Source organism: Colossoma macropomum, unplaced genomic scaffold (genome assembly GCF_904425465.1).
Source record: "Colossoma macropomum unplaced genomic scaffold, Colossoma_macropomum, whole genome shotgun sequence".
In the NCBI taxonomy this organism is placed as follows: domain Eukaryota; kingdom Metazoa; phylum Chordata; class Actinopteri; order Characiformes; family Serrasalmidae; genus Colossoma; species Colossoma macropomum.
Window position 1 is genome coordinate 26639738 of NW_023494789.1, and position 11928 is coordinate 26651665.

The following is an 11928-nucleotide window of genomic DNA, read 5'->3' on the forward strand; positions in this document are numbered from 1 at the left end:
GACTCCAACCACTTAAATTTAAAATTTGTCACCTCTAAAATGATATATAAGTTGTAATGACACCCGTCGTAAGTGTAGGCTACAGTTTCTATATTTATTTAAATATTTAATTTATAGCCTTTTTCGTTGTAGTTACAAAATCTGGTGGTTTATGCAGAAAGCTAAGCCCATTTAGCTTAGCATAAAACAGACAGTACAAACGTCAACTCAAGGCTCCTTCTGTAAGGTCAATATCAATGTAACTGATTCATTTCCACAGTGAACTACTAGTCTACCTCAGGTAAATTTTACTTCAGTTTCTCTCATTAAAAAAAAAAAACAAAAAAAACCACTTTTCTGTATGAAAACACAAAAACTAAACGCTTTATGCGTTATCCGTGGAGTTAGTCTTCCTCTCAGCTCACCTGAACGTTTTGAGAAGTGAAAAAGGCGCGAAGAAAATCAGGAGCACAGCTTGTCACCAGGCAAGGCGGCGAGCACCCCGTCCACAAGTCGTACTGTCATCTGTAGTACAGTCCAGCGGACACAAACACGGGTCAAAAAGGACACGAGAGAGAAAAAATGTCCCTTTTTTAGTCAAACAAACTGCCGTTTCTTTCACGTCCGTTATCTTTCCCCCGCTCTCACTCACTCTCTCCAGGTAGAAAGGTTTCTTATGAGGACGAAGTCGAAGTTATGAAGAGCCCGTCAAACGGTCAGAAGAGTAAGTGCTGTATTGTTTGTAGTTGTTGTCGATGTAATGTGAAGTCATTTCACACGCTGTCCGAGCCGCCTTTGGGACGTAAGTCTCCTGTGATACACTCCGTGTGGCGCTGTGCGAGAGTGTGTGTGTGTCGGATGCTCAAAACGATGCTCCTCCGCGACGTCAAAACGACCAATTTATTTCTAAGGCGAGCCTACTCCGCTTCTCATTGGCCTCTCGACCACCCGTATTCCGACAAGCCCCGCCCCCAAGCGCTACGATTGGCTAGTAGTTCACACTCACATGCCGTTCGTCATGAAGATGAATTGCTTGTGAGTATGAACTACTAGCCAATCCTAGCGCAGGAGGCGAGGTGGTGCTAGCCAATCGTAGCACAAAAGAGCTGCTGCTAGTAGCCAATCACAGCTCAGGAGGCAGAGTTTGTCGGAATAAGGGTGGGGAAAAAATAATAAAGATAATGTAGCCTACATCCCTGTGAGGCTTGTAAAGTGAGGAGAATGTTCAACCTGGGCTACACTGTAAATCTAATGGCTCCTCCGTTTAATAAAAAATGACTTAATGTTGTAATAAGTAAATGAACTGGTTTTATTCAGTCTAAATGAATACTTTGGATGGTTCATCCAAACCAGTGTTTTCATTTTTTCGTTACAGTGTATAAAATACTTGTTAAATGCTTACAGAAATGTCTAGGCCTACCTTAATGCTTAAAGGGTGATTCCACTGATTTTTAAAAACAATTCTGCATAGTTAATTGGTTAAGAAATGAACAAAATCATTCAGAGTGCCTTTGAAGTAAAATGCACTTTCAGAAAAACCTACCAGATCAGAATTGTTTACAGTGGTGGTGATAGGAACTGGACATCCAAATGTTTAATACCTCTAAAAGCTTCCTCACAGAAAGTTATTATGTTGAAATGGCTATGAATACACTGCCTGATGCCTTAGACATTGTTTTACAATTTTTTTTCAGATAGGCTTTTGCCATTAAATATATATTTAATATGCATTTTTGGTGGGGAGGTACAGACTACGGCCAAAATAATGCCCAGTGGAAAACTATTTTTCCTGATTTACTACTATTTTACCACTATTCTATTGACATTACATTTTGCATATTTGCATTATAAACATTGCGACACCTGGTTCCTGTCACCAATCAGTAAGCTTCACTACAAGCACCATTTCACATTAGACCAGTCTGAATGAGTTCTTGAAATCAGTGGAATTGCCCTTTAATTAAGCTAATTTAATCACCCACTTATATTCTTATATATACACTTATATATAATTAACCACTACATCTATCATGGATGAAGGAAACTGTGTTGGCTGTTGAAATTTAGAGACAGTTCTGAATACTGGATGGAGGCCTTGTGAGGTTTGTTTCATTAATGTTTCCTAAAGAGAGAGCAAAGTTCTTTTTAAATAGTCTTGAAGAATATGAGATGAATGTGATGTAGCCTGAGCCATAAGAGCTTTACGAATCACAGAGATTCTCGGAGCGCTATCATCATGTAGAATGTAATGGTAGCATGTAAAGCATGATCAAAGGCTGGAAATATATAAGGTTTTGTGACATCCACAACAAAGGCTAGCAAAACGATATTCTATTTAATGATAAAAGAGCATACACATTGTCTAATAGAAGGCACTCAGTAAACGTCTACTCTGTTCCATCTTCCTTTGATATATCTTTCAACAAGATATTATTTTTGCTGATGCCTAGATTTAAGATGGAGTGCTTCTCTTCAGAACTACAGTATCTAAGACGTGTCTGAAGGCCTAAAATCCAGTTCGAAATGGAAATAAAGAGTGACTACCCATCAGATAGAGGACATAGGAAAGGCAGTGCTGATAACTGTCTTGGGGGAAAAGAATTACTGATTTTCAGTTGAATTTTAGGATAAACTGTGTAAAAGGAAGAGGTAAATGGAGCACGTTTGGGAAGGTGGGGGTTTCTGTGTGCAAATATCAACATCTTTCTTCAGTCGCTCATGGAGGTGAAGTCACATCAGAGCCTGTAATGCTGGGAAAATGTTCTAGTTTCTTGTAAATAAAGTACAGAAGCCCAGAGGAGATTTTTTCAGGGTTGTAAAAAAGGCAGCTATGCACACGTGGATGGTGGGGAGATAAAAAGAGAATGGAGATCAGGTTTGAAGCCGGGTGTGAGATCATCAGTCAGAAGCACTTATCCATGCACAGACAGTATGTCATTATGAGAGGTAAATATTCACTTAAAATGCAGACGGCTCCACGATGCCACGCAAGCGATGTCTTTGTGAAGAGCAATCTGGGGAGAGAGCAAAGATAATATTTTAATTAGCCAGAACCTTGACAGCTTTGTCGACGTGTTTGTGTGTGTTCTTTCTCTTCTTCTCTCATCTCTATGCAGTCAGACCATATCAGGTTGCCTACATTAAGCTTGGCTTGTGCTCTCCTCTCTCTCTCTCTCTCCTTCCCTCCCTCTTTCTTTTTTCTTCTTTTCTTCTCTGGTTAACAATGTGCTTCCCGAAAATAGACCAGGCTGTGAAAACGTGAAAACATGTTCTTTGGAGATTATGCGAGCATTTACAGTAATAAGAAAAACTGTCCACCGGCCACTCTTTCACTACTTTTCTCAATTAAGAGTGTGAATAATATACTGTGTCTTCGACTCTCTAAAAGTCAACAGCGTAAAAAGAGTGTTATTGTTTCTCATCAGCGCAGCATTCCACTTAACATAAGCCAAGTCTTCTGGATTATTAATTGCTATTGATGGCTGGCAGGGCTTTAGTGCTTGCTACTGTGCGTATAACACCGTGTCAGCCTCTCTCAGCCTCTGTATGAATCACCTGAATAAAGATGAGGCCAAGCCGTGCTCTCCACTTCTAATTTCTCTGACATATGTGCTTTGTTCCGCTGTAGCAAGTACCACATTACAGCTGGAGAAGTTTAATGATGATGTCTATAAAGCAACATTAATCCTGCTTCTCAGCGCTTTGCAGTACAGAAAAATCTACAAAGCTACTTGGACACATGGCAGCGTGGTCAGAGATTGGGATTTTTGTCCAAGATTTCAAGGACTGTTCTGTACTTTGTAGAAGAGCAAACGGAAGAACATTTTGAGGCGACTGTCATGACATCATTTTGTGGGAACTAGTAAAATTAGCTGTCTGAAAATAAGTATAAATAAATATAAAGCTGACAGGAATGCAGTAGTTAGCGTAACTCTGTTTCACCATCACCATGTACAGTGGCTCTAGAGCAAAAAATAAGTATAAATCTGAAGTGGGACAAATAGCCACCAACAGATTTGTATTTTAATGTTCAATTTCTGGAATGTACGCATTTTCTCCTTGAGAATTCTGATTCCACACAAGGGCCACTATTAGTGCTCAGGAAGCATTCTTTTCTGCATCTTTGAGTGTGAGGAAAGCCACACCAGCAGGAGTGCATGCGTGGTTGAAGTCCTACATTTTTAAAATGGGAAGTGAAATAGTTTATTACCTAAAGGTACAGATCAATGGGCCTCATTCACCAAACATTCTTAAGAAAAAAATACTTCTTAAAATCTACTTACACAGTTTTCACAAAGATTCTGACATTCAATAGTGTTTTCTTATTTGGGATTTGTTCTTAGGTAAGAACAGAATCTACACACACTCAAGAGAACAAAGGTGAGAACAGTTCTGCGGTTCTATGTCATTAATCTAACATAGATGTTTTCTATTCTCAAGAACACATTTAAGAAAAAACTTTAAAAAATATTGGTGATTGAGGCCCAGTGTTATTCAGTATGTCACTTCTGTGAGGGCCTGGTCTTTACAGAACATTCGAATGGACATGTATACACACATACACACAAAGTTCTATCACACATGTTACTGAGATCTCTTTTTTTAGTACGTAAAAAGAATGATGTAACTTCAAAACTTAAAAAAGCAAATTCCCTTAAAAATTTGAGTTTTAATATTAATATTAAGTTAACAGAAAATTATTTCACATTTGGTATTTTTTTTATTTGCACTTAAAGTTGACTAGGTAACTTTTTTAAGTTAAAAAGTTGTGTCCTTTTTTTAATAGTAGATTTGCATTGGATTAATTTCTCAGTACTGTCGCACTATACAGCTCCAGTAATAGGTATAAAATGTTAAATAGGACAGTCTTGTTCTTCTTCTGTAATGATCTAGATCACTTTAGAAGTTACTCTTCGGTGACCCAAGAACCAAAAATGTGCAACATGTCCAACTTGCAATTAAGAGTTTACTTTTAACAATGTCAAAATATCGCTGCTCTCTGAACAAAACCTCATATATCCAAAATGGTAACTTTTACAGGAGAAGCAAAAAACATACTTTACTTTTAATGTAAGGCAATGGAACCAGAATTTTTTCCAAGTAATTTTTGGACATTTCTTTTGGTCCATTCATCATAAAATTTACACACAATATCAAAGTCAACAGACATTTTTTTAAACTATGTCAAAAACTGAAAAATTACAAAAATGGAGATATGAGGTTTTGTTGCAACAGCAGCGATATATTCACATTTCAGTATGTCTTTGTCACTGTTTCACTGTGCCTATAAGGGTTCATTACAAATCTAGCATCATATATCTGCCTTAATTTGTAATCACTGACAGGAGTGGAAAGACATTGCTCATCACATCCATTTAATTAGTTTTTGATCATGAAATTGCCCCTTAAATTGCCTCAGTAACTATAGATGCTTAATCGTTGTGCAGATGCATTGTTACTGTGAAGCTATGCATGACACTTCATTAGAATGCCTGCATGGCAGCTTTGGCTGATGATAGATCTGATAGCCAAAGAGAGAGAGGATCTACATTCATAACATCACTCCTTTTTCTGCATTTATAACTTCACTCATTTTATCTGCATCAACTGTTTATTCTCCACTCTTCCACCCCTGCTGGTTAATAACATATTCAGTCATGGTTGTCAGTAAAGATCTCTGTATCAAAGCCCACTGATATCAGTAAAAACATGTTTATTTTGTAAGTGTGCAATTTACTTTTCACCTACAGTACAGTGCAAAAGACCACCCTTCATTGTTTAATTTCCAGTCAAAACAGCCATTTTGTGCAAGTTTTTCATTTTTCAATGTCAGAAAAAATGCAGAAAACATTTATTTTTAAAAAAAGGACAAAGAAACATGAACAAATGATATCGTTTCAGTTTTTTCAGTATTGTATCAACCTTTTGTCTTCATCACAGATCCCATTCTTTTCAAAGAAATCCCAAGGAATATTTTCCACACCTCATCCAAAGTTCAGTCTTAGAAGTTGTTCTGCTCAGGATCCAAGTAATCCCAAACACATTCAGCAATGCTAAGGTCTGGACTCTGTGGTGATCAGTCCATTGTTCTGAGAACATCAGCAGCTTCTTTGTTTGATTTTCATATTTTCTTCTTTTTTGTGTATTTCATTTTCTCAATAACAGCTTCTTAACAGCTACACATCTTTTCAGGCCCATAGTGCTGAGTTGTCTTCTCACAGTAGAAGCATGGACAAAAACCTGTGTATTTTTCAGATTTGAAGCAAGAGTGGAGCTTGATTTTCTCCTGTCTCTCAAAGATGAATGCTGTAAGTACTTTTGGTGGTCTACCAGGTCTATATATTAATAACTTTTTGAACTCCAGTTTTAGAAAAAATCCTATTTTTTCACTTATTTTGCGTTGACTTTCCCCTTCCTTATGCAAGTGGATTTTAGGATCTTTTTTTCTAATGAAAAACAAAAACTTGTGCTTACTGGCAGTCTTGACTGTAAACGGAATAAATGAAGGGTGGTCTCTGACTTTTGCTCGGTACTGTACAATGACAGAAATACATGAAAATTATAACACTATAATGGCATTTTTGATATTCCTATAAGACAGAAGCTTTATGTTGTACACTAAATGTTTTTATTTGAAAAATGAAAAAATAGAAAAGACATATAGCAGCTTGCAATATGAGAGTATGTGTGTGTGTGTGTGTGTGTGTGTGTGTGTGTGTGTGTGTGTGTGTGTGTATGCGTGTGGTGTGAGAGGGTATGTAAGTGGATTGAGGGGTGTTGGTGAAAATGGAAAGAACCCTGACCTGTAGTCATTAGTGGCCCTGCATGCCCTTGTCTGTGGCTGCGCATCTGAAGATGACAACAGTCGAAAGGCTTCCCACAGGGTGGGTGTGACGAGAGCTCTTACATACTAAAGGTTACAGAAAAAACATGCCACTGACTTTGGACTGTGCTTGTTTTTGTTTTTTACCTATGTACTATGCCATGCAAACATGACCTTAAATCTGATATTTGTGCATGATTTTGCCTTGAATTCGTTCAGTTCATTTTGTGGTATGTGATAATAGTAAAAAAAAAAAAACTTCTGAAAAAAAGACTAGTTTGGTATGCTCATGTATACTCATCAGGTCTGAAGAATAGCAACAAGAACAAGGATCAGATCTTCTTGAGCATCACTCTTGAGTATAAAGGTGTCAGTAAGGGTTCTTGGAATGATATCATAGGTCAACCACATTTGGTTCCCTAAATAACTGTTCAAAGGATGGTTCTTTGAAAAATTCAACATTTCTGCATACTTAAATAGTATGGATGTAAACAAGGTCAGAATTGATCATAACGGTGGTGATAGGAACAGATGTCTGAAGCATTTAATGCCTCTAAAAGCTCCATCACAGAAAGTCATGTCTGCTTGATGCCTGAGACATTGTTTTACAGAGGTTTTGAGGTAAGATTATGACCTACAAGGTATTTTTGAATCCATTCATGGTGTAGTGATATATGCAGGGTGTTGCAAGGCAAAATAGTCCCCAAAGAAAACTTTTATCAGATTTACCACTATTTTACCATTTTCACCCTTACATATAAACACAAGTTTAGGTTAACTAGTCATTTTGAATAGTAAATAAAATGGCTATATTTGAGTTGGAGACATTGTGACCCCCACAGTCACCCCCACTGTAAAGAAAATCCTAGACGGTGAGTTCCTCTACAATGCACCATTTCACACTAAAGCTCTCTTATTCTATATAGCTATAATTGAATTATGCAGAAAAAGTTTAAACATTTTTGAAGTTGACCTTTGAAGATCTATAGTTGATGAGATGTGAACGTGTGAAAAACCCTTTTAAGTTTAAATGTCCTCCATGTAATGTAAAGGTTCTATACCAGTTGAAGATTTTTCTTGGAATCCTACATATAAGCCTTTTACGAACCTTTATTTTTAACAGTGTTAGATAAACAATCACATCCAATTTGCACCAACCAGGCCCAACATGTATTTGAATCTTTCTGCCTCACAACATCAAAGTGAAAATGGCAGAATCCAGCATCTTGCGACACTTATAAATAACACTTCCAAACAAAGCTCGGAAGGCCTCCATGGATTTTGTGAAAATTCTGCCAAAAAAGCAAATACATGATCCTCAAGGAGTTTGATACAATGTTCAGTGAATCAGAAGTGGAACCAAGAGTCAAGCTTTGAAATGCTATGAAAGAGAAGTCTTTATCACATCAAGACCTGACAGACTTATTTTCTTTATCCTTGAAGAAAATGTGAACTCAGTTTCGATTCATTTTGCACCAAAAGATCTGCCTGCAAGTTCAGCAAAATCCAAGGCCGTAAAAGTTCACAATAGTTTTAGTCTTGCCTAGGTGAAGTGCAGACCTAAACTGCATTAAACCACGCTGCCAGGACTTGAAATGATCAATTCATGCTTAATTTAAGGACTTCTGAATGTCATAGAACTAAAAAAAAAAATCTGTACAGTGGAGTGGGCCAAAATTCCTTCACGGTGATAAGGAATGTGAGAGCGATCAATGGCTAAAGAAAAATATTTTTCAGTTATTACTGCTAAAGGTGGAATAGCCAGTTACTGAGCTAAAATAGCAAGCACTTTTTCTCACATGGGCACTGCATGTTGCCAAATGTCTGCAGTGGCGTCTGGATGTGCTACAGCTTCGCTGTGAATGGTTGCATCATAAAAGAAAGAATAAAAGTGTAAAACCCACCTCATGTGGTCTCAGCTGTTATCCACAATGTGAAAGATCCTCCTCATCTCCAGATGTAAAAATGCAGTTTTCTGTCTTATATTCAAATACATGAACTGAACATGTATCTTGGTGTTGCATAACATCTGTGTATCAAATGTATTATATGATATTTGTGTTATATACTCACTTAGATTTCCTATATGTGTGCTATCACGGTCTAGATAATATTTGTGTCCAAACATAAATTCTAAAAATGGGAAACTGTATGTTAAGGCCTCAGTAACAGTGGGCAATATGATGTTATTTACTATCATCATGGTCTGTTATTTCACAATATGCTTTTCTGAGTATGTTGTGGATATTATCATTACCCAAAGAACACTGAATAACTGCATGTTTTATTAAGAAGAGAGCAACATTGTGTCACTGTGTCAGTTCCAACTTATAAAATCTCAAAAAGACAAAATGTCATAATACATATCAAGTATTGTGTAAATGTAAGTCTCATGATGATATATTTGAGCCTTTTTACCCAACTTAAGCTTCAGTATATTTACAGTACTGTGCAAAAGTCAGATGTTACCCTTACCTTTATTTAATTTCCAGTCAAAACAGCTATAAAGTACAACAGTGTTAGGCAAAAAGCCAAAAACATGTTGCATAGAAGCCTCAACAACAAAATATAATGTAATTTTTTCAGGAATTACTGTGTGTACCCTTTGCAGCTTCTATTGCCTATTATGTATTCTGTGGTATAAGATGTTGGATTCTGCCATTCACTTTGATGTTATGGGAAATATTCAAATACAAGTTGGGCCTGGTTGGTGTAAATTAGATCTTTTATCCAGCACTGTTAAAAATAAAGGTTCTTAAAAAAGGCCTAAATGTAGGATTATAGCTTTTATTCTTTGCTTCCAGTTTTTCAAAGAAATCTGCATGGATATTTGTTTTTCCACACCTCCAAAGTTCAGCCTTAGAAGTTGGTTTCATTTTCCTGCTTCTCACGATCCAGGTAATCTCAAATGCATTCAGTGATGTTGAGGTCTGGACTCTGGGGTGGACAGTCCATTCGTCTGAGAACACCAGCAGCTTGATTTTGTTTCTTTTTGTCTGTTTCCTTTTCTCATTAATGGTTTTTTGATAGCTATGCATTCTTTCAGATTCATAGCGTTGAGTTGTCTTCTCACAGTGGAATTGTGCTTTTAAGCACTGTTTATCTGATGGTGACAGTGGTGATGGTCTATCAGGTCTTGCACGGTTGTTAGGAGGCCCATTTTCTCTGTATCTTTTAATTTTTTTGGAAACTCTTTTACCACTTATTTTCCTTTGACTTTCCCCTTCTTTATGCAAGTGGATTATCCTATCTAAATATCTCATGAAAATGGATAACTTGTATTTAATGGCAACTTTGACTGGAAATTAAATAAATGAAGGGCGTTCTCTGACTTTTGCACAGTGCTATTTCTCATGTTTGATGAAAATAATACACTGAATGCATTTATTTTCTTGCAATGTTGTCTAGGATGTCAAATTATGAACCTTCCTGCGTTAAGATAGAAAGATACAACTTTAAGAATAAGATTCTATTGCAGTTTCCAAATCTGTAGGCATTTGTAATTATCAGTAGACACACTCAGCCATTGCAAAGATTAAAGCAGTATTTTATGATTGTTCTACTCTCATGTAAACAGTTGGCTTTTGACTGTTCAATAACTTTGCATTATGTAGCCAGGAAACATTCAGCAGACACAGATTAACTCTAGTGCCTGACTAATTTCAGTGTTGATGATTCTCCATTAAAAACTCCATAAAATGTTTTAGTAGGCTTCATTAATGGCTGGGAAATTGACCTGGAGATATAAATCTGCAATGCAATATGCATTCTGTTGGAGATTTATAATACTGCAGCCAAGTTGATAAAACCCATTTTGGCACAAAACCCAGCAATATACAGTTAATGTCCCATATGCAGTACTATCAGTGTTGTAAACAAGTTAGGTCAGTGATGCATTGTAGAACATGGGTTAGGTTGCTGTTGTCTGCGGCTTTGGCCTGAGGCTGTTTTGTTACACTTGTTGGTATTTGAAAGAAGATGCCTGTTCATAGCCTTTTAGAATCCTAAATGACTGAGTACTTTGTAAATTGCAGAGATGTTTACTCTTTACCTCATGGGAAATATGTGTGTCATTGTGTCACTTTAATGATCTGTTTTAGGTTTTATTGCAGTGGTGTTTTTGGGCAGATAAGATAAGCAATTAGTTAGTTGAAGCACATCATGTCACCGTGGCAGAGGTAGTCACAATGGTTTGAGCTGAAATACTGCCTTAGACAACAGCAGGACAAAAGTTGAGGCAGCTGATTAGAACTGTGCTTTTGTCTAATACGGACGTCACCTTTGGCAAGAGTGGAGTCTTATAGGACATACTCCATTCAGTGCAGGATGGTGCAGTAAATTAACCAAATCCCACTGCTCAAGTGTCGGGTAATGATTTCCCTAATTACAGTTTAATTCAATTTTAGAATATATTGACACCCTTCAGTGGCTTTCTAGCACCTCATCTCTCTTGCGCTCTCTCTCTCTCTCTCTCTCTCTTTCTCTTCCACACTCTCTCCTGGGGAGAGAATCAAAAAGAGAGAGTGAGGTAATAAGGAGAAAAAGAAGCAGCATCTCCTTCCATGCTTGACTTCATGTGTCTGCTGTCTTTGTTTCTCTTCTGGATCAAAACCTCTTGCCACACTTTGCCTAGTTGGAACTAGCCCTCATAACCTTTCTCGCCTTTCTTTGTATGCATTCGTGTGTGTGTGTGTGTGTGTGTGTGTGTGTGTGTGTGTGTGTTGGTGTAGCTTTATAGATCACAACAGCCCACAATAAACTCACACCAACAGAAGAATCTGCAGAGTTCACTACAGTGGAAGCAAAGTCATTGTTGGGATAACAAGCCATATGTTTTTTTTTCTTCACCTAAAGCATTGTGGAAAGGAATTAGCATAGTGCTAGTGTGACAGGGGGTTTTCTGAAAGGGGGTGGGGGGAGCTCTGCGTATAAAGCGAGCGAAGCACCAGTTCGGGACTCAGACTCGGGAGCTGGAACAGGTGCAAAGGCAGAGCACAAAGACGGCAAACAGAGCAGCCACTGTTTGGCTCTGACGGAGGAGTGAAATATTTAGGGGACTTGGATACACTGAGGGTTCTTAGGCCCTGCCTGACATAACCAGAGCCTGCTGTGCCTGGCCAGAAAAA

The 11928-nt window shown here is 37.6% G+C and overlaps 1 protein-coding gene across 1 annotated transcript in view; it reads right to left on the reverse strand.

Annotated features, from left to right (window-relative positions):
• Positions 1 to 1188, reverse strand: part of brinp3a.1 (bone morphogenetic protein/retinoic acid inducible neural-specific 3a, tandem duplicate 1) — a 36458-nt gene extending 35270 nt beyond the window's left edge. Inside the window, exon 1 of the mRNA XM_036570686.1 lies at positions 405 to 1188. The gene's annotated coding sequence lies outside the window, so the exon portion shown is untranslated. The remainder of the gene's footprint in view (positions 1 to 404) is intronic.
• Positions 1189 to 11928: the final 10740 nt, after the last annotated feature.